General features: G+C 47.8%; 1 protein-coding gene across 4 annotated transcripts in view; it reads right to left on the reverse strand.

The window, feature by feature from the left end:
- The window catches only part of SYNCRIP (synaptotagmin binding cytoplasmic RNA interacting protein), a 708,200-nt gene that overhangs the window by 541,221 nt on the left and 143,686 nt on the right, over nucleotides 1–23,293 (reverse strand). The gene's annotated exons all lie outside the window — the stretch shown is intronic.

Below are 23,293 nucleotides of genomic sequence, written 5' to 3' on the forward strand. Positions count from 1 at the left end.
ACGCCACCAATCCTCTCCAAGTTTGCAGGTCTTCTTGCTGCTGTAGCTTCCAGCGACTCGGCAAACAACTTCATCCGTTCCACTTTTGCCTGTGCCACCTGTTGCTGGAGCCCTCCTGGCTCCTGAGTGTTCCTGGTGCACGCCAGCCGCCAGTGACTTCTCCAAAGGAAAAGCTTCCCTCGCCGCTTTTGATTTCCACTGTGCAGAACGAGCCTTCACAGGGACAGCATTCCCTCGACACTTCCCGCTGCACAACCTCTGCACCTACGACCTCCCGAGACAGACCCTCTGGACAAGCCACATTCTTTGCCTTCACAATGGTCCCGGTGTCTTCAATCTCCAGTCCTGACCTCATGAATACACTGCTCTCCTACCCACTTTCTCCTTCCAGCCCTCCTCCTGCTTTCTCCTTCCACCTTTCCTTCCATCCCTTTGCCTGCACTTGAGGGGGCCTTTTAAGCCTCACAGCCTCCTTCAGGTGTGGCCTATTTACAATTAACTGACCACTCTTGCATGGTTCCTCTTCTGCCATCTTCCTTGTCCCAGTACTTCAGAAATTATGAGTCTTGAAGTCCCCATTAACAAAGTTAGTTTTTCTGTCATTCATAACCTTCTCTAAAGAAGTATCAAAGTTTAGTCATGTGATAGGAGGAATCAAATTCTTTAGAATTCTGACTGCCATTATTCATACACTTCCTTTCACTAAATGTTTGGGAGTTAGCTGAGACTTAAGGTGTGCTAGTTCCTGTGGTTTGAGAAGGGCTTTTATTTCACTTTATGTAAAAAGGTTTTAGACTATTTTTACCCACACCCGGATGTTTAACTTGTGGAATATACACATCATTATGAGAAACCATTATGCATTTTGGCATTTGCGATAAGTCTTCCTTAGAGGAAGAAAAATGCATTCCACTGATTCCTCTCAATGCCCTGGGCCTTCTCCCAGGTGATCCTCCCGCAGAACACAACCCCCAAAGTCAGTATCAGGAAGTGTGCCTTTCCTTGGCCACCTAGGAGACTTTAGGCAGGTATTTAGTGAGGGATCCAGGAAGTAGGGTTCCTAAACATCTTATGGACCGTCACAGATTACTAAATCAGGTTTTGGGTGCCATCGCAAACAAAGTGCATCATCCGGGGCCTTGTATGTTTTCTCCAGCCAAGCTTCTGTAGTGGGGGTGGATACTGGATTGGCTAGAATCTGCTCTCCTGCCTCCCATATGGTACTAGAAAGGGAATGGCAGTGGCTCCTCTGTGCTCATAAAGCACAGACTTATCATATGAGACTTGATTAAAGTTAAAGGAGATTTGTACCGACTATCACCACCGGAGTGGTCCCCTGGCGGCTCTGTAAGAGGAAGGGAGGGGGGTTAGTGGGAGGAAGCTGGAAAAGTGCAAGAGAGCAGTGATGTGCTGCTGGCGGCCTCAGCCAGGTGGGTCCGTTGGCTGGGCCTGGGGTGTTTGCGGCCGGTAGTTGTGTACTGTTGTGCAAGTCTGTGTGTTTTTGTTTTGTTGTTGCAATGTAGTTAAGTTTGAGCGGTTTGTTGTGCTGTAGTTTTGTGGTTGTGTTTGGTTTGGAGTTTGAGAGATGTATGCGGAGGGAGGAAATTGTTAGTGCATTGCCCTGTGCGTTATGCACATTGTTTTGAAGGAGATGCAATGTTTTACTGGGAGCCAGTGTCGCGTTTTTAGAGCAGGAGTGATGTGTTCTCTTCTTGATAGCTTAAGGAGTAGTCTGGCTGCTCCATTTTGGATCCGTTGTAGGTTCTTCAGGAGGTATTCCGAGGTAGAGGCTGTTTGCATAATCGATTCTTGACATGAGGGCGACGATAGGGAGTGCTTGTGCGTGAAGGAGAGGAAAGGTAGGATTCTTCTTGCTGTGTGGAGGAGGAAAAAGCATTTGACTGTTGCATTTATTTGTGGTTCTAAGGTTAGGGTGTTGTCCATCATGACTACCAGATTTATTACGACCTTAGATGGTGATGTTCCCATTTCCGTTGGCCACGGGATGGCGGTTTCGTTCTCTTGGTCTTTGGATATGATCATGATTTCTGTCTTTCCTGGGTTGATTTTCAGGTTGTTGGCAGTCATCCAGTTGAAGACTTCGATTAGGGTTGAATGATCGGCTTGGGTGTCTTTGATTTTGTAGATAATTTGAGTATAATCTGCGTAGTTGTAGCATGTAATGTTGTATTTCTTGAAGATTCTGATAACTGGGGTCTGGTAGATGTTGAAGTACAGTGGTGATAGTGAGGATCCTTGTGACACTCCAGTCGTTAACTCGTGGGGTGGATTTGAAGGGTTTAATCCATATGGTTTTGGTTCTGTCTGCTAGGAATGATTTAGTCCAGAGTAGTGCTGGGTCTGTTATGCCGATGTCTTCTAGTCTTTTGGTTAGGGTGTCATGACTGTGTCGAAGGCTGCTGAGAGGTAGAGTAGGATAAGGGCTGAGGTTGTGTTGGAGTCCGCGTTAGTTTATAGGTCGTCCCAGATGGATAGTAGTGCCGTTTCCGTTCTTTTTGCAGGTCTGAAACAGACTTCACCATGGTCTAGCAGGTGGTGTTTTTCTACGTATTCTTGGATTCGTTTTTATACGTAGGTTTCCAGGAGTTTTGCCGGGTGAGGAATGTTTGAAATCGGCCTGTAGTTGGAGGTCTTCTACTTCGCCACTTGTGTTTTTCAGACGTGGTTTGATATATGCTGATTTGAAGGTCCTCGGTACAGTTCCTGTTGCTAGTGATAGGTTCAGAAGGTTTCTGTAGCATTCTGCTGGCGTTCCGCTGGCGTTCCTTGTGCAAGGATTGATTTGTAGATGTCCGGGGGACAGGGGATCCATGGGTGATCCAGCTTTCTTGCTGTGTTTTACCAGCATTGCGAATGCCTCTGCTGATATTTCAGGAAAGTTTGAGTTTGTGCTGAGGTTCGCTTGGTAGTATGTTGTGGTTGGTTAGTATGTTTTGTATGGTTCGGCAGATGTCATTGATTTTTTTTCTTGAAGTGGGCTGCCAGGTCGTTGCATAGTTTCTCTGAGGGGGCTGGGGTGTTGTCACAGCCTGGTGGGTTTCTCATCTCTTTTTGAGTGTTGTTGGCATTGGTGATTCTGTCATCATAATGCCTTGTTTACCTTTTGAATTTCCTTCTTGTATGCGTGGATTTGTCTCTGGAAAAGTGTTTTTTTGTCTGGGTTGTATTCTTTCCTCCATTCCAGTTCATCTTTTTGTTTTCCTTTTTCATGGTGCTTAATAGTGGGGTGAACCATTTTGCCGTTGCTCTTTTTTGATGGGGTGAATGGTTTTTCTGGGGCGATCTTGTCAATTGTGTCTGCAATCCATTTGTGTAGTAGCTCCACTTTCCCGTCTAGGTCAGCTAGCTCTAGTTCTGTAGTTGAGGGTTTGGTTAGCTCCAGTTCGAATAGGTTGCTTTCTCCGACGTGTTTCCAGTTTCTTTTTGTGGTGGTTGTCAGTTTAGGAGGTTGGATCCAGATTTGAGTAGGCAGAGTGATGACGAATGGGATGATGAGATGGTCGCTCCACAGTATTTGTATTGGCGGTGCTGAGTTCTTGCTTGGCGAAAATTGCATCGAGGGTGTGTCCTGCCGAGTGTGTCGCCCCTCTCACTAGTTGTCATAATTTCATGGTAGTGAGTAGTTCAATCAGTGTGTTTTGGGATTTGGCACGACTGTCTTCAAACCAGATGTTGAAGTCCCCCAGGATGATTAGGTGTTTGTGGTTGATGGCTATGTTGGTGATGGCTTCTATGAAGTTATCGACGAAGGTTACATCATATGTCGGTGGTCTGTACACCAGGATGAATGGGACGTTGGTTTTTGGGCTTGCTGTTAGGTGTATTACCATGGTTTCGCAGTTGAGGATGTTAAGTGGTTCATCTGTTTTTATTTTCAGGTGTCGTTTGAATGCTATTGCGATGCCTCCTCCGTTTTTCCTGTTTATTTGAAGGCATTTGAAGTCCGTTGGAAGGCAGCTTTGGAGTGTGATTTTGTAGTTGTTGACCAGCCATGTTTCTGTGATGAACAGGATGTCAATGCCATGGTCATCGAGTAGGTCGAAGATATCTGTTGAATGTTTTGACATGGATCTTGCGTTTATAAGATTGCAGTGGAGTTTGGAGGTGTTTGGTTTGGACTTTCTTGTTGAAGCAGTCTTCTGATCGGAGTTGAGGTTTCCTTCCTGGTCGATCTCTTGTTGAGGTGTAGGTTTTGAGGTGTCAGCGTCATCGAAGAGTTCTTCTAGGTTCTGTCTTTTGTTTTCATCCGGTTCCTCTTCCATGAGTTGTGGTTCTTAATTGGAAGTTCTTCTTGCTTTGGTGATGTAAGGTGTTAACCCAACCGGTCGTGCTTTTCTTGTGTTGTTCATCCTTCTGCGCGTTTGTGTTGGGTAGTTTGATGTTGCTCCTTCTAGCGTTGGGTTGGTTTGCTCTGGTGAGCAGTTGTCAGCGAGGTAAGTAGTTAAGTAGAGGGATTTGTCTCTTCTCTCCGTGTTGGTTCGATTCTTGTTCCTGACTGTGGGGGTGTGTTCTGTAGTTGTGGTTCTTTGTTGCTGTTCCGGAGTGTTTGTTCTTTCTTCTTTTTCTTTCCCTCGGAATGGGTTGTTTGCGCTGCATTATAAGATAGAGTTGTTTAGTCTATTTGCTGGTGTCCAGTTGGTTCTGCTTTGGTCTGGTTGTCTTGTGGTGTAGTAATGGGTGTGGAGGCTGTCCGCTAACAGTTAGGTTCTGTCTGTAGGTGGTATTTCCGGCTGATGTAACAGACTCGTTCAGTCGCTGTCTTGAGAGGGGTAGGGTTGGTGGTTAGGGGTATATATAGTTGGGTTTTATCGGTGGCTCTCTTTAGTGTCCGTCTCCCTATATGTGGTTCACTGCAGTGAACAAGCAGTGTGGGTTTAAGAAGGTGATCTATTAGTTGAGGGTGGTTTTGAGTGGTGCAGCTAGGGCTTGTGCCTTATGAGGCGTGAGACCCAAATTGGGTTGTCACTTGGGTTCTGTCTCACTTTAGGAGTGAGTTGGTCAGCGGGATTTGAGAGGCCTGTCTAGAGGTCTATCAATGAGATCTGAATATCATACTATGCAGCCTGGAAATAGAACCCCTACTAAACTTGAGACCTGTATAGTGGGAGAGAGGCCTATCAATGCAGCCTAAATACCACACGATGCAATATGGAGACAGAACCCCTATTAAATGAGAGACCTGTATAGTGGGAGAGAGGCCCATCAATGCAATCTGAATATCACACAACGCAGCCTTGGTGATCAAACATCCTTGCCACTTTACCAATGATACACTGCAATGACGCGATTTAGTAGTGGGGGGAGGAGCTTCTCAGGGAGCGTCACTTTTTCAGTAGTCCTGAGCAATCTCTCCCTCTTCTGGTGTGTCCGCCTGCGTATCTGGTTCTCAGCAGTCTCTGTAGGGATATTCGACAGAATTCTTCCAGCTACAGGATTGTGGTGAGACGCTTCTCTGCTCTATGGTTGGCCTCGCCAGAGTACATTTGATGCTATAGGTCTCAGGCCGGGATCTACTCCACTAGTTCTGTATCCCAGAGCTATGTGAGCCCTCTGTCTCCTTTGGAATTTGTCCATGATATTCTTAAAGGGGTTGAACCAGTGCGGGTTGAAAGGATCTGGAGGTGTCCTTGGTTGTTCGCCATAAAGGGCTATACTCTTTAGGCACTGACCTAGGTCTCTGAGGGACCGCCTCAGCGTCAGAAAAACCTTCCTGAAGAATTATAGAGGGTAATTCTACCTTTTGCTTCATTGGAGACTGGTTAAGATTGGACTCTGGTATTGAAAGGGCATGTTTATTCCTTTGACCAGTTTGGTCCGTGGACGAGGGTGGCAGTGTCAATACGTTTGTTCTGTGGCAGGCGTATCGCTCATCGATGAGCACCCCGCAGGCCCATTTTCATGTGGACTATATTCCAGCCGTTGAAAAAGGTCCTTTGTAGTCGTGGACAAGGGGTCTTTCGTGGATGATCATGGACAGAGATTTTCCCAACCAACAACGCATCCCTCGTGGATGCAGTCGCTGAGGATTACTTGTGCTTTTCGGACAAGTCCTTCGTGGAAAAGGCATCCGTTGACGCCAATCTGCCCCTAGACAGTGATCTGCCTGATGCGGAGTGCATCATGGATGGTTTACACATCGATATTTTGGCTGATGTCAGATGAGGTGGGGTCCTTGTGAGGCATTCAACCATCAGCACAGGGAGAGTGCACTCGCCTGGCCTTTTTTGATTTTTTGATAAATGAAAATGAATGATGGGAATCCAACCTCTGAGAAATGAGTGCGGCCATTGCACACACATTTCATCTGCTTCCTGCACCAAAAATAGTCATGTACTCTGGGAAGACAGCTTACCAGCGCTGCACTTCCCTGTCATGTGTGGCTGACACCGGACAGCTGTGGGTACATCAAAAGCCTTTGGCCATGGGCAGCCTGATTAGAATTTCAAGGCCTCATGGATTTGCATCCCGATTACCAAACCTTGCTGGTGGTGGCGAATACTGAAGAAAGTTAATTAGAAGGCCTCAGGGAACGCCTTGGTGCAGGAAGTGACAGTGGAGACCAGACGCCAACACCTCTTTGTAATGCAATGTGTCAACTTGGTACTAAGAACCCTCCTTGGAATGAAAGGGCAGTGAATCTCCTGTCTGGAACCCCTCCTTTCAGAGCAAAGTATTTGAATTGTAGGAGACTAAAGTCTGCCTGAAACCCCCTACTTCAAAAGGAGGCCCATGTTGTGATCAAGCGCGGCATAGGGCTCAGTTAATTAGGGAAACACTTTGATGTACAGCAGACAGGAAGATGGGTGGGACTTAGAAGTATATGTTGTCATCCTTCCCCTGTCTGTTGCTTAGAGCCCAGGTTCTGATCTGAAGCATCATTGAAGATTGGTGGAGACCCAGGATTGGCTCACTTATGTTAGGCATGGCCTACAACAATCCCTGGGCCAGGTTTGGCTTTGGGCTGAGCCCCTCACAGATTTTGCAAGGAGTACGAAGGACTCATTTGGACCCGGGCTGAAGGTACAGTCTACCTTACATCTTCTGTCAGTGAAGGAAGGCCAGGAGTTCCAAGAGGGAAGATCCCTCACCTAAACATCTCCCAGCGAACAGGGGGAAATACCGGACTCTACCTGTCCAGCAGCTCCAGAACCGGTACCCAGCCAGCACAGAGCATGCCCTGCTAGGTTCTGACAGCGAGCTTCCTAGGTCGGAAGTGCCGGAAAGAGTCTGGACAAAGGACAAGGTTGTTGCCTGCAATCACTCTCCTGAGCTTTGGGCCGTCCGCCTTGAAAAGAAAACGAGCCCTGCGAAGTAGCTAGGAGGAGTGCCACACAAGCATCATCCAGCGTCCATCTTTTCAAGGACAATTTCGAGACAGTCGAGTCCTCCAAGTGCATCCGGCTGCACCGCCGCCAGTCACACCACAGTCGCCAGAGCCGTCGAGATGCCTCGACCAGCATTCCGGATCCGCCAACCAGCACAGACACGATTCTTGGCCCCGAGCCGCCGCGCCAGACAGCCTGCATACGTCCATCCAGCCTTGCTTGCCAAACTGCCTGTAGCCTGGTACCAGCAGCTGTCTCCCGCCACTAACTAGGTCTCACAGGCTGAGAAGCGCTCTGGAACGGCCTTGATGCTGTTGCACACAAAAAACTTCAGCACTAGGTACATTGTGCTTCTGACCCCCTGATCCTTCACTGAAGGCCCCTAGAGACAGTTACAACCCTTTGCCCATTTGGTGTTGAAACAAAATAACCTTGAACAATAAGACTGATTGCTTTACCAACTACCCTCCTGTCAGTATCCAGAGTGCATCCCTTTCCTTTGTGAAACTGTCTGCCCTCTGTGTTCCTTTACAGTGTGGGTTGTAATTCTAGTGTTCTCGAACTGTCTGTTGTAGTAATAATCAAGACGATATTTTTATACAACCTTTACTGTGCAATCTCTTTTACCATTGGGTAATAATTGTATTTTCTCTGTGTTGCAAATAACCAATGATCCACGACCTTGTGTTCCTTCCACGTTACCAAAAATTGGACAAGGTCGTCTTATAATTCACTTGTATTGCGATCTGTTTGGATCCCTTCTAGTGTACAAGAGGTGTGTGGTTGATTGATGGTTTAGAAACCGGAATTCATCCCTGGACCACGTGTGCCCCAAAAGTTGATTTGTCACAGTCCCACCTGTGACATAGGAGCTTGTAGAAGCTGCTTTTCCCTTGGATACTGGACGCTTCGACTTTGCCTCAGAGGGTGACAAACGCCTTCTCAACCTTATTCTTCACCTTTGCAGGTGGTGCTGCCCCCTTTCCATTGAAGCTTTCCTCTTGGAAGCATGCTTCTCAGGGGATCTCAGTGGGATGTTACAGGAGCTGTTTTTACAGATGCCACAGAAGAGTGGCACTCTAGATGGAGAAGGATCCTCACGGGCAAGTCTTAGAGGCTGAAGGTCATGGGGATAAAGGCAGTAGATGCACTCCTTATGGGGGTTTCTAAAAAAGTCAATCTTCTTGGAGCATCTCAGGCAATTCTTGAAGCAACAAAACAGCGTGTGTAGAGTTTAAGTATCTTAAATCAAGTAAAAAAAAAACGATATGGAAATTCTTGAAAAAAGCAATTATGATGTAAAAAAGCTCAGAGAGCTGTTTAGAGGATTCCCTAGTGTTAGGAACTCATGGTGGCAACAGTAAAGACATACACAAGTGAGCACAGTTCAAGGGTGTATATTGAACTGTAAATGTAGGGTGGGAAAACGCCCAGCCTAAACCTAAATCCAAGATGGGAGCAAGCGTCAACCATCAAATGAAAAATAAGGCTGTCCTCGTGGCGTCTTGTCAAAGTAAAAATGCCTATACTAAAAAAAAAATCTATTGCCAAATTCCTACAACTAATTATAGAACAAGTGTGGGATAGGGTTTTCAATAAAGAAAAAAGTGTTCACAAATAAGTCAGGAGGTGATTGCCAGGGTTCTCCCTTCCCCACTTTTATCAGGTTCTTCGACGGCCAAGTCTCCTCTAACAAAAGTCTCTTGCCTTCGAGGTCTGATCTTCTCAACAAACCTACAAAGTTCTATTCCACAAATACTTTGGGTGATGGCTTCACCCCTCGGTCCCTCTCTTCTAGGCGCAGACCCCTCACAAGTCATATTCAACAATTCAATTTAACAGTTCTTTTCTGAGTGAACTTTGGGTCATGACTTTTCACCCCTGGATCTCCCTTGGCCGGGCTCGGATCCTAAATGAGAAGGGAGACACTTCCTCTCACCTTGCAGCACAGGTTTCACCCCTGTTTGTCGGCCTCCCTCTGGCCACTTTTTGTACAACAGTTCACTTTGGACATCCCTCGGTAGGGTTCACTTCTGTCAACATTTGTATTTTGGATTTGATTGACTCTAGTTTTAATCCAAAACGCTTTAAAAGAGGAACCAACAATATACAGCAAGCATTACATAACAATTGAATTAAACCAGAATGCAGTACAAAAAAATACTATTTACATTATGGAAGGAGAAGAGAAGGGAGGGGTCAAGAAAAGAGAAGAGATAGTGGGTGGGAGGGAAGGGGAGAGTAGAAGTAAGAGAGGAGACAGAGGGAGAAGGAAGGAAGAGAGGAGGATGAGAAACATACAGGACATAAGGAAGGAGAGAGTGGAGTGAAAGTAGAGAGAGGGGGAAGGGAAGTAGGAAAAGGAGGGGTAGGAGAGAATACTAAAAGTAGTAAGAGGAAGCAAAGTGTTTTAAGGAGGTGAATGAAAGATCGGATTTAAGGGAGGTACGAAAGTAAGTAAAGGAAGAAGTAGAGCGGATGAAACGAGGAAGGAGGTTCCACTGGTAAGGGGCAAGGAGTTGAAAAGAGCGGAAGCGAGAAGGGGCACAGGGTGGAGGTGGAGAGGAGAGTAGGTAGAGTAGAGACTGGAAAAGCGTAGAGAACGAGAAGGAGTGTAGAAAGTGAGGAGGGAGGAAAGATGGGGGGCAAGACCATGGAGAGATTTGAATACGAGACAAAGGAAATTGAATTTGAGCTGGGAATGAAAAGGGAGCCAACCTAGAGCAGAGAGAAGAGGAGATGGAGTCATGGGGAGAGAGAAGGCAGAGGGTGCTGATGGCAGAGTGGTAGATAGACTTAAGTGGGGAGAGGTGAGAGGAGGGGAGTCCAAAGAAAAAGAGCAGTAGAAGAGTCTAGAGAAGATGAGTGAGGAGATTAAAGGTTTGGTAGTGTGAAAGGTTAGGACGTATCGAATTTTACGGATGTTGTAGAGGTGAAAGCGGCAAGATCTAGAAGAAAGAGAAATATCGTGAGAAAGGGAGAAGTGGGGGGTCAAGATAAAGGCCAAGGTTACGTGCGTGGGGTGAGAAGGAGAGATTGGAGGGGGGAAATGCTTACTGCTTACCTGGTAACGTTCTTTCGATTGAATGTTCCTCCAACGTATTCCTCATCTTAGATGTATTCCATCCAGCTTTGCTGCTCTTCGGAAATTTTTTCAGCAGAGGGCGCCGTGCGTCGATGTCGTCGAGTCGATAGTCCCTCGAGGGCCTCCGTCGAGGGCGACGAAATCGGGTGTATAAGTAGCATGCTCGGTGCCCGTTGGCCTCAGTTCTGTTTTTCCCCTCTTTTGCATCTGTGATCTTGTACTGTGTAGATTGTGCCGACAGACAGCTATCAGCCTTGCGAGATTTGAGATGGCAATAACCCGGAAAAAATCTACAGAGGGGTAGGTTGGGAGGGCGATGAGGAATACGTTGGAGGAACATCCAATCGAAAGAACGTTACCAGGTAAGTAGTAACTTGTTCTTCGAGTGGATTGTGTCCTCCAAAGTATTCCTCATCTTAGATAGGCTCCCAAAGCAGTATTTTGCATAGTTCATCTGGAGGAGGGGTCAGATTTTTTAAAAAAAATGTTTTTAAATGCTCTTAGATGGCAGAGTAAAGCACTGCTTTTCCAAAAGTTAGCTCCCTAGACTGGGCAGCATCCAGGTTATAGAATTTTGAGAAGGTGTGAAGCGAAGACCAAGTTGCTGCTTCGGAAATGGACCGTATATGGACACCTCTTTGAAGGGCTGTGGAAGAGGCGATGCCTCTGGTGGAATGAGCTCTTAACCCTTCAGGTGGGTCTTTTTGTGCTAGTCTGTAGCATTCTTAACTGCAAAGCACGATCCAGCGCGAAATTGTTTTGTTACTGATTGACCCAGTTTTCTTCCAGTGTAGCCTATAAACAACTGGTTGTCCACTCTAAGTCTAGAAAGCCTAGAGATGTAAAAGCTTAAAGCTCTTTTTGGGTCCAGTCTGTGTAGTCTTTCTTCCTCCTTAGAAGGATGAGGTGGAGGATAGAATAAGGGTAAACATTTTCTGATTTAAATGAAAATCAGATATTAGCTTTGGTAAAAATGATGTTTTAACCCTCAACACAACCCTGTCCTTCTGGAACACAGAATAGGGTGGCCCAGATGATAGTGCCTGCAATTCATATTCGCTCACTCTTCTTGCTGATGTTAGGGCAACTAGAAATGCTGTTTTCCATGTTAATAATCTTAATAGACACGTGTGCATAGGCTCAAAAGGGGCACACATTAAGAATTTTAATACCAAATTTAGATCCCAAATCGGTACTTGAAAAGGGTGGTGAGGAGGAAACATTAGTGAGACCTTTTATGAATTGTGTTATGAAAGGAATTTTGAAGTAGGAGCATTCTTCCGATGAGCGCTTGAAGATGGAAAGCCCTGCAAGGTAACCTCTTATTGTTCCGATATTCAGACCTCTATGTGCTAGGGTCAGAAGGAAAGATAGTACTTCCGGAATAGAACATAGAAAAGGATCGACATTCTTTTCCCTGCACCAGTTGCAAAACGTTTTCCAAGGGCAACGGTACAGAGACTTTGATGCTGGCCTTCTTGCCGAAAGCAACACCTCCATAACATCATCTGGAAGGTTCCAATCCCTGTATCTCAACCTTTCAGATACCAAGCATGAAGGTTGAGTGTTCTGACCTCTGGGTGGAGAACCTGACCTTCCATTTAAGAGAGAAGGTTCTCTCTCTGAGGAACACGTACTGGAAGACAGATGGACATATCTAGAAGGTCCGGATACCACATTCTCCTGGCCCAATCCGGGGCAATTAGGATCATGCGGTTCCCGAAGCGTCTCAGCCTCCTGATGACCTGAGGAATGACTGGAATCGGAGGGAACGTGTACAATAGTGGGAAATTCCACTCCACCACGAACGCGTCCCCCAGGGCTCCTCTCGCATTTTCGGTTGGTACTGGTTGCGAATAGGTCTACCTGAGGGGTTCTCCAAAGGGTGAAGATCTCTTGAATGACTTCCTGAGCTAATTCCCATTCGTGGGACACCGTGCTCTGCCTGCTGAGAGCATCTGCCGTCATATTCTCCTCCCCGGCTAGATGAATTGCCGTTAGAGATTCCCCCTTCAATCGCCCAATACCAGAGCTGCATTGCCTCTCTGTACAGGGGTAGTGACCCCACACCTCTTGTTTAGGTAGTGCATGGCCACTGTGTTGTCCGTCATTATCAGGACATTCTGTCCCCTAACAGATGGCAGGAAGGCCTTCAGCGCTAGTCTGATTGCCCTCAGCTCCAAAAGGTTGATATGTAGTTTGGACTCCGATGGAGACCAGCGACCGTTTATTGTCAAATCGTTGGCATGTGCTCCCCACCCCAGGAGTGAGGCGTCCGTCCCTACTGTGACCACCGGCCATGGTTGCCAAAGGGTTCTCCCTTTAAGATGTTCTCTGTACAGGTCCGCCATAGAAGGTCTTGTCTGACCTTGTTCGGAATCTGAAAAAGATCTGTCATTTGACCCGAGAACTGGGACCACTGAGTCTTTAGGGCCCATTGAAGGGATCTCATCCTCAAGCGTGCCTCTGGCACCAGGAAGATGCAGGATGCCATGAGGCCGAGCAACCTTAAAAAATTGTAAGCCTGGAGATTTTGGGCATTTTGGAATTTGGAAACCATCTGTCGGATGTCTTGAGCCCTCGTCTTGGGAGGCAAGCTCTTTCCCAAGGATGTGTCTAGTACAGCTCCTATGTACTGAAGCTGTTGGGAAGGTGTCATCTGTGACTTCTTGAAATTGAGGGAGAAGCCTAGTTTGTGGAGGAAGTGGTAGGTGACTTTCAGATGATCCAGTGCTTGTTCGGCAGAACGCGCTCTGATCAACCAATCGTCCAGGTAGGGGTAGACATGAATCCCCCCCCCCCTTCTGAGGTGCGCTGCCACCACTACCATTAACTTGGTGAAGACCCTCGGGGCAGAGGTCAACCCGAATGGCAGGACTCGAAACTGATAGTGTGAGTCGCCAACTACGAACTTCAGGTATTTTCTGTGTTTGAGATGAATTCGGCGCATGAAAATAAGCATCCTGGAGGTCCAATGACACCAACCAGTCCTGAAGTTGAAGGGCCTGAAGGATCTGAGAGAGAGTTACCATCTTGAACTTGTCCTTCCTGAGGAACTTGTTCAAGTTTCATAAGTCCAAGATGGGTCTCAGTCCTCCGTCCTTTTTGGGGATCAAAAAATACAGGGAGTACCAACCCTTGTTCCACTCCGCTGCAGGTACTGGTTCTTTGGCACCTTTCTCCAGCAGGGTTAGAACTTCCTGCTGTAGGAGCGGATTTGAAAACTTCAACGGGTGTCTCCCTGGTGGATTGCTTTGAGGGTGCTTTAGAAAAGGAAAGCAATAGCCTTGGGCTATTATTTCTAAAGCCCAAACATCTGAAGTAATGGCTCGCTATTCTTGCAGATGCTGCGACAGCCTGCCTCCTACAGGTGTTTTGTGGTGCAAGTCCTCAAAGTGGTTTTTTGGCGGATGTTGCAGCCGCTGATGGCAAAGAGGCTACAGCTGGAGCTGGCTTAGCACGTTTTCCTCGTCCACCACGAGTGGCTTTTCTTTGGCCCCTTTGACTGGCCATTCCTCTCGTCTTCCCACATGAGGTATAATAACGATAGGATGGTCCCCTCCATGATTGTCCTTGCGCACGAAAAGGCTGAGGTTGCCTAATAGCAGCTCCTAAAGATGTGGCCGCTGCTTTTGAGGTCTGCAACCTCTCAAGGCTCTCGTCAGCCTTGTTGCCAAAAAGGTGAGACCCGTCAAAAGGCATGTTCAGGAGGCGGTTCTGTATGTCCGGTGCAAAACCCGACTTCCGTAACCACGCAAACCTGCGCATTACCGTGCTAGTGCCCATGGACCTGCTTACACTATCCGCAGTGTCCAATCCAGATTGAAGGGATTCCTGCATGGCCTCCTTTCCATCTCCAATGATGGCTAGGAAACCTTCCCCTTCTGGTATGTGCTCCGCCGCTATTGCGATGCACTCCGACAGAGTACGAAAATTTTGCCAAGGCACATGTGGAGTTGGCAGATTTTAATGCCATGCTCCCGGCTAAAAAATACCTTCTGTGCCCAACCATCCACACGCTTATCGTCCCTGTTTTGAGGGATAGACGGTACACAAGTTTGTTGAAGCTGTGGCTGCCTGCATGACCAAACTCTCGGGAGTTGGATGTTTTGACAGATAGCCGGGGTCGCTACTGGCTGGGCAGTATTTTGATGCTAGGGATTTATTCACCGGAGGAATAGAATCCGGAGTTTCCCAATTCTTGGCCACCCTGTTTTGTAAGGCTACATGAAAGGGTAAAACTGGGTCTTCAGTGGGACCTTGGTCCAATATGTCTGTCAAATCGTCCTGGACGAATTGGGCTGTTGGTTTAGCCCATCCCAAGTACTCTACCACCTTTGTCATCAATTGGCAATAAGATGGACTGGCATGCTCTCCTGGATCTGGTCTAACAAAATCATTCTCAGGAGAAGTATCAATGCCACTTGCATTATGTAAGGACTCCACCAAATCCTTCATCCTGCTTTCTTCCGATATTAAGCATTCTGGGACATTTTGGGTGCCATATTCCAACCCAAAAGGTACATCTTCCTCTTCGGATCTCTCCTGATCCTCAAAAATTGAGGTCAAGGATTTGAAAAACTCCTTCCTAGGGAGAGGCTTGAAAACCTTCTCTGGGAGAGGAGGAGGAGGAGGAGGAGGTGGTGCAATACTAGATGAAGAAGATACATGTCTTGCAGTTTTCTCCTTTTCTAGCTGCCCTGGCTTGGTTGGAGCCTTTGGCGCCGAAGGTTTCGGCGTCGACAAAGGCGTCAATGACATTGTGGTCGTCGACAGAGTCTGCTTCGAGGGCGTCGAGGCGGCCTTCGACAGTTTCCCCTTCGAGGTGTGGAAGGTCTCGGACGGCGTCGGTGACCTCGAGCGGTCGACTCTAGCGTTTTTCACTTGGCGTCCTGGAAGGTTCTCTATCCTTCCTTTTACGATCACCCGGGCTCGAGGGCGTGCGAGTGTCGGAGCGATGACGCTCTCGGCCGGCTTCCGAAGAAGGCGCGGACCGAGGCTTCGCTTTCGCAAACACCTCCATCATTTTGACCCTAAATGCTTCCCACTCTTCGGAAGACAGATGTTTTGTGGGGCATTTCATTTTCGGAGACTCGTCTGACGAGGTGGAGGGAGATCTATGGCGTTGTTTCATTGACTTTCTCGACAAAGACGACGAGCGATGAGAATCGCTTTGAGATCTGGATCTATGCCTTTCGCGTCGAGGAGATTTTTTCCCCATGGGATCTCGACTCAACGCTAGAGGCTTTCCGATCCTCCCGACCTACCTGTAGCTTTCCTCTCCTTTCTCACGAGGCCTTTCCAGTCATCGCCTGACACTTCTAACAGGCCTCCATGTCGTGGCCTTCCCAGAGACATCACAAACTCTTGTCGATCACGGACCCGCACCACATTTTTGAGCCGCACGACTTGCATTTCTTAAAACCCGATCTCGGGGTTGTGGTCGGCGTCGATGACTAGGACATTATTTCTTCTCGTAACATTATATTTCCTGACTCGAGGCGCGCCAAATGTCCGAAGCAACGTACTGCGGAAAAACGGAACTGAGGCCAATGGGCGCCGAGCTTGCTACTTATACACCCGATGACGTCACCCTCAACGGAGGCCCTCGAGGGACTATAGACTCAACATCGACGCACAGCGCCCTGTGCCAAAAAAAATTCCGAAGAGCAGCAAAGCTGGATGCAATACATCTAAGATGAGGAATAGGTTGGAGGACACAATCCACTCGAAAGAGGGAGAAGGAGGAGGGAGAGTGCATGCAGGAAGGAAAAGGACTTCTGTTTTATCGGTATTGAGAGTAAGAAAATGAGGACATCCAAGATTTAATAGAGAGGCAAGAAGAAAGCTTCTGGTGGATGTCAGGAGAGAAGGAGAAGGAGAGAAAGTGTTGGGTATCATCCGCGTGGAGTGAAAAGAGAAAAAGGACATAGGACAGAACCTTGGGGAAGCCATGCTTGAGAGGAAGGGTGGGAGAGGCGAAGCCACCCCAGGAGATGGCAAAGGTACGGTTAGAGAGAAAAGAGGGGAATCATAGAAGGACAGTCTTTGAGGCCAAATGAGGAGAGAGATTTAAGTAGAATGAGTATGGTCAACTGTGTCAAAAGCAATAGAGGTCGAGAAGAATACGAATAGAGGAATGTTTGGTGTGGCATGAGGAAAGGAGAGTTGAGAACAGAGGTAAAGGCATTTTCAGTGGAGAGTAGAGGGTGGAAACCAGATTGAGTGGCAGGCAGGAGAGAGTGGTTGGAGACGAAAGGAAAGTTGATAGTAGACAATACGTTCGAGAAGTTTAGAGAGAAAGGGTAGGAGAGGGATGGAATGATAGTTGGAAGCAAGGTGGGGTTAGCTGAAGGTTATTTTGAGTTTAAGAATCATAGTTGGGTGCTTGGAAGGAGCTGGAAAAGTGGAAGACATGAGGCCGGTATTGAAGAAAGTTGAGCTAGGGTATGAGGAGGGGGTAGATTTTTGGAATGAGGGGGTAGGAATGGGGTCAGAAGGAGAAGCCGTAGGATGAGTTTGAGAGTAGTAGGGTAACTTCAGATTGAGTGACTGGAAGAAATGAAGACATGGAGGAGGCAGGAGGAGGGGGGGGTGGAGGAGAAGAGTAAGGAGAGGAAAGCGAAGTTTGGCAAAGATTGAGGACTTTGTTGGAGAAGGAGGCAAGATCAGAAGCAGTAAGAGGCGCGGCGCTAGAGGGATCAGGGGTTGAAGAAGAAAGGAGACGGGATAAGGTTTGAAAGATACGGCGAGGGTGGGAAGATTGAGTTTGGAGAAGGTCAGAGAAATAGGAGCGTTTGGCGAAGTTGAGGCACGAGTCAGAGTATGATAGGAGAAGTATGCAGATTGGTTGGCGGGGGTGGGGTGTTTGAGCCATAGTCGTTCAAGGCGCCTGAGAAGGCGGCGCATGGAGGAGAGGTGAGGAGAAAGCCAAGGTTGTGCAGGTCAGCGAGAAGTGCAGAACGGGGAGAAGGCGTAGAGAAGATCGAGAGTAGAAATGAGGGAGGAGGAGAGGGTTGAAGAGGCATCAGAGGCGGAGAGTGAAGAGAATTGTGAGGTGGGGAAGAAGAGCAGGATGTGAGGAATAAAGAAGGGTTGAAGTTGCGAAGATCACACCGGAAAAAGAGGGTGGAGGATTGGGGGTGGGGGGGGGAGTGAAAATGAGAGCAGAGCGTGGTCAGATAGATAGTTCGGTAGAGTAGATATAGGAGAAGCAGTGAAGGAGGAGTTAACAATGAAGTCAATAGTTGAGCCAGAGTGATGAGTGGGAGGGGATGGGAAGGGAAGGTAGGAGTCCAGGATGGATAGGAGAAGAGAGGTAAGAGAGATGGAGATGGAAGTCGCCAAGTACAAATAAAGTAGTGCTAGGGGTAATGAGGCTAAGAAGATCAAAACCCTCAAAGAAGGAGCCGACAGTTCCAGGGGGCAATAAATGATGAGGAAAGAAATAGAATGAGGAGAATTAAAGATTTTATACATAAATTCAAAAGGAGGGAAACGTAGGTAGAGAAGCAGGAGAGGAGGTAAAGTGAGGATGAAAAAGAAGGCCCAAGCCACCTCCGCGGCCGGAGGGACGAGGAACATGTTCAAATGAAGAAGAGGAAAAAAGTAAGCACATGCTGCTCATAGGGACTTTAGGCTTCGCCCCTTCCCGTTAGCATCCCTCTCTGCCGGGTTCATTCTTGCCAACCTTTGTAACACTGTTCATACGCTCATTTCACCAAGCAGGATTAATTTCCCTCAGTGTCCCAATCATCTGTCGTCAAAGACTTTCGACGGTGCACAGGATATTACAAGACCCATGTATGACCACTCTGACCTCATCTGCCATTTCCAAAGGCCTTCCGGTTATGGTAGTCTCTACAATTGGGTAATCGCCCAGAGTTTCCCCGAGTGAAGACCCACATGTTGCTCGACTCCACTGTTGCTGGTTTTCCCTCTTTTACGCTTTTCAAAAATTTCAAATTAGCCATTGGCTATTTTTCGTTTCACGAAGTTCGGTTTCTTTATCGGCTCTCCCCCCAACTCACCGGCTGCAATTAACTGCTTTGCTTTCTCTTCTGCAGAGTCCAAGGCCGGTACCATTGGGCCATGCACCTCTTCTCGGCTTGGCTGTCAGCGGAGGAGGCGCCCCGGTACCGTTGACATCTGCTGCAACACACAATGGCAATGGTTTGCGGTCTTACAATTCTTTCTCTTGGGGTTTCACGGGTCTCTGTCGATAATGGCAAGGTCACTTCTCCCCTTGTTATCCTCTCGACTTGCGCCGTATTTCTCCTTCTCTTGAACTGCTGAGTTAGCTCTGCGATCTGCCTTGCTCGTCCTGTGCTCCACCTTTTATCTCTGTCGTGAAGGGAAAGGGCAGTCGGGTGTGTGTGATTCTGGTCAATTGCCTGACCCCTTGTATAGGGACACGTTACGCTCACCTGGTTCCCACAGGGGCGTCGATCGGACCCGGACAGCTGCGGTCTCCACCAACGTGATGCGTAGTGAAGATATGACAGTCTGGACTGGCTCGTATAATCTTGTCTGCTGGACTCGTAGAAGTATTCTCCTGCAAGTGTAGAAAGGGATTTAGCCACCTGTGGACTTTAGTGAGGGCCCCCCCGCCCCACACCCCCCCAACTGTTCTCGTTCTCCCCACTAATCACCTCCGATATCCCCTCTTGGTAACCTGACCTTATGTTTTTAAATGATGAGCTCTCCATCCTGCATGGCATGCAGGGGTGCGTAGATACCAGTTACTTCACTGGTTTGAAGGTACTGGAGGAGTTCCGGAGGAATATTGACTCCAGTGTCAATAAAGTTCAAAGAGTTCAATATGTCCGATGTTCACTCTTGTTCCATTCCCTCGTTAGGTTGCAGCTGGGTCCAAAAGAATATTGCCTGGAGGCAGCTGATGGCGTTCAGGTTAGAGTCTGTATTACCAAACACTGTCCGGTAAAAGTTGCATGAGTTTAACTTGCTGTTTTCTCTCCCTTTATAGGTGCGGCATAGAAAGAAGCGGCAAATTAAAGGATGATACCTCTGGTGGTAAAGCCGGTAAGGCTATGGTGGCAGAGAGATTGTCGGTTTTCTCGGCTCACCTTGTTAATCCTTTTGTTTTCCCCCCAGGTGCTGGGTTTCGACAAAGAAAATGATGGAGGCAGCGGCGAGTTGAAAGATGCGGTGGACTGGTGAGTATAACGCGGCGCTGCTGCTGGCGAAGCGACGCATGCTGAAATAATGTCCTTTCCAGGCTCGGAGATGTGCTGGGTCCGGAATCAGGTAAGGAATCAAATAATGTCCGTGATCTAACCTCTTCTCCTTTCTTTTCCTTTTGTCTAGGAGCTCCGGATTCGAGGCGGGCGTGGCAGAAGACTGGATGCTGACTTGCAGACATGGTGAGCGTTACGCTGCTGGATGCAGAATAACACGAAGCATGAGCTGCTGTTCGGGCGTGGTTTAAATAGCCTGCAAAGTAGTCCCAGGTAAGAAGTTCCCCAGAACCACACCTGAGTAAAAAATAGTCTCTGTAATAAAATAGTCCCATCCAGGCCTCACGTTGGCTTGGACTAATTTGCAGCATGGTCTGCATAAGGTAAATAAAGTCTATGAGCCTGGCGCCTATGGCGCCAGGACTTAATCCAAACAGCCCCCAGACGTGGCCGTTGGGGTTTGAATGAGTATCTGGATGCCTGCTCCCGGGGCTGATGGACTCGATCCGGATGCCCGGGGGTAGGCATCATGACAGAGTCAGGTAAATGGCTCTGGTGTTTGTCCGTTGTCTTTCGTGTTGAGCAAAAGTGTTCGTGCAGGCAAGAGGGGGTGTGGGCAGTGTTTTGGAATATCCTACATTGTCAGGATTAGGGGCGGGGGCAGACAAAGGGTTGTGCAGCGTGAAAAACACATTGTGGTCAAATGAAAGGCTGTGCAACACTGAAGCAGCCCTGGAAATGCAAGTCCCAGCAGTACTTGGGGCAATTCTGTAGTCAATCGCATTCAAGCGCTACCACAGAGGACTATAATGAGAGACGTCAACTGCCCGTGCCAGGTGCAGATTATTTTGTAGGAACAGGCAGTGACGGCAAGTATTCAGCGGAGTTCTAGGAGCGGCAAGCCGAAGGACTTGGAAGGCGCTGGGAGACTCCGGGCCGTGCGGCGGCGATCAGCAGAGTGCCCTGCTTCCAACGCTGAAGGTTTTCTGGTCCAGGCAGTCCCATGGGGCTCCCGGACAACAAAGCTAAGTATGATGTGTGCTGCTGTAGTCGCAGTCGTTACGAAGCAGCTCCCAGCCTTCTTAGGTTGACATGCTAGGTTTATTACAACTTCAAAAGCAGTTACATAGTCCTTATTTAAGTTACATTAATGGGCCGCCAGTGTTTCTGTCCTATCACCCAGGCAGAGGGCAAACCAACTGACCAAGGCTAGAACCTTCACCCACACATACCAACACTCAGACATCAACACCCCACATGACATCACCACATTCCTTCTGCAAAGCCAAGCCATACACAACACATCTCCTCCCCTTACATTGCACATCACACACAACAAAGCATTACACAACACACGTCACTATGACGTTATGAACATTTGGTTGGGAAATTAAATATGCTCCGAAGTGACGCGTGTGCTATGCCATTATTTTCTACTAAAGTGTGTGGATGAAACCCATTACGCTCCAGTAAGGAGGGAGCACAGACTTTAAGGAGTATTTGTGTTTGAAGGAAAACGGGGGAATTGAGGGTACAGCTGGGACGTGTGTGTGTGCTTGCATAACACGTGTTAGGACAGAGGAGGAACAAGCACGCACGCCCATGTTAATACTGGGAAGTTGAATCAAGCGCTTATTAGGTTTGCTTTCCGCCTGCCCCTGGGGCCATGTGTTCGTATATTCATTGTGGGAGAATAGCCCAGTATTTCTCATTCCGCTTGCTAAACATGTATGTTACAACTACTAAGGTTTGCACTGACCATAGGGAATAGGAACATGTTCTGGTAAAGGTTCAGGGTACAGGAGAGTAAGGCTCAGGATAGGGCAGGTTCACAGGAAGTGTGTCAGGTTATTGATATATTTATATGATCTTTCCGGGTGCTTCCCCCCCCTCCCCACTACCTATCCCAACAAGTTTTTCCCTTCTCCTCTTTGCAGTTTTCCTAACTCTACCCCCCACCCCACCCCATCCAATACCTCTCCCTAATCCCTCTTACTACCCCCCCCCCCCCCCATTGGCTGCCATGTGGCCATCTGTAGTTCTGACATTCAGGTGCCTGTGCCAACCACGGTGGGAGGGTCAAATCCATTTGGCTTCTGTGGTTTGGGGGAGAGTGTCGATACTCTTCCCTTGTGTAAACTTGACATGCGCGGTAGGATGGGAAAATGTTAATGTTAAAGGATATTTATACTGCACACTATCACCACCGTAGTGGTCCGCTGGCACTCTGGCGGATCTGAAAGAAAGGGCGGTAGGTTAGGGCACGTTAGTAGGACAAAGTTTGGAGAAAGAGCAAGGGAGCTGTGATATGCTGTTGGCAGCTTCAGTTTGGTTAATACTGTTCGCTGAGCTTTTTGGTGTGCTATCCAGTCGTAGTCCGTTGTGTGCTGTTGTGTAAGGCTCTGTGTGGTGAGCTGCTTGTTGCAGTGTTGTGAAGTGCGTGCGGGTTGCAGTGGTTTAAGAGGTATGGTTGTGGTTAGTTAGGGTTTGCAAGGTGTATGAAGAGGGATGAGGTTTTAGTAGGGTTGTCTGGAGACATGCACACTCATTTTGCGCGTCTTTCGAGATTTAGACACATTTCTTCCTTACAGTGATCTAGTTTCAGCATGACAAGGCTGTCTCTTATCTCTCTGTCCATATGTTGCGCTAGTTTGTCTCTACAACTATCTTTGTTGTTACTCAGGCCAGCCCCTACATCCCCGCCTGTGCCTGATGCAAACTGGTCCCTGTGGATCTCTCTAGTTGTGACCTATGCCCATACCCATAGCTCCGCCTGTGTGCGACGCAGTACAGTTCAGTCTTTACCAGCATGTCTGGATTGACGTAAGTGAATCACCATACCCATGTCTCAGATGAATTTTTGTGTGCGTTGGGTTGAAAGGAGTGTTGAAAGGAGGGGAATACCGCTTCTCACCCATCGGTGTCACTTCCACCCCAAGGTCCCCCCCCCATCCAGATGATCCTCCCTCACTGGTCCACCCCCAGGAACTGGATCCAATAGCGATGAGTGTCCGGGCCACCTGGATGATGGATCCCCGGGGACCAGCCAGGGAGACATTGAGTTTCTCCCACTAGTGTCAAACTGCAGAAAACAATCTGAAGATGGTTGCTTGGGGTGGTGCTTAAGACCCACAACCTCATTGGCTGGGTAGAAAAAGGACCAAAATGAAGTGGAGAAACTAAAATTCCTGTGGATTCCCAGTCTGGACTAATCAAGCATGTGAATCTATGAAAGATCCGCTGCTGGAGAAAATGTTATTACACCAGTATCACTTTTACAGCTGCAATTAAGCCACTACCTCTGAAGACTGCTTTGAAACAACACTAGGAGGCACATTTACCAGTGTTTCAGATTACAGATGGCACCTAAAACTCACTTAATTGGCATAATTACAATTCCAAGCCATAGTCTCACAGAAACACCACACAATCATGCGCTGTGTAGAATGCAGCATTTACATTTTATGCACAAAGTGATAAATTGCATGGAGCATGTGATGGGGTATCGAGCAGCATGCATTCTAAGATATAGGATCACGTGCCAAATTCCTGAGTATGTTACAAAAACAGTTCATGCTGTGCAAGCTATGCTTTAGTGTAGTCCCTTCCAGTTCTGTCACTTGCCAGTACTGCAAGAGTTTTGAGGCAGGGAGTGTAAATAAGTG

The sequence above is a fragment of the Ambystoma mexicanum genome, chromosome 4p, assembly GCF_040938575.1.
Source record: "Ambystoma mexicanum isolate Mex_15411 chromosome 4p, UKY_AmexF1_1, whole genome shotgun sequence".
Classification (NCBI taxonomy): Eukaryota; Metazoa; Chordata; class Amphibia; order Caudata; family Ambystomatidae; genus Ambystoma; species Ambystoma mexicanum.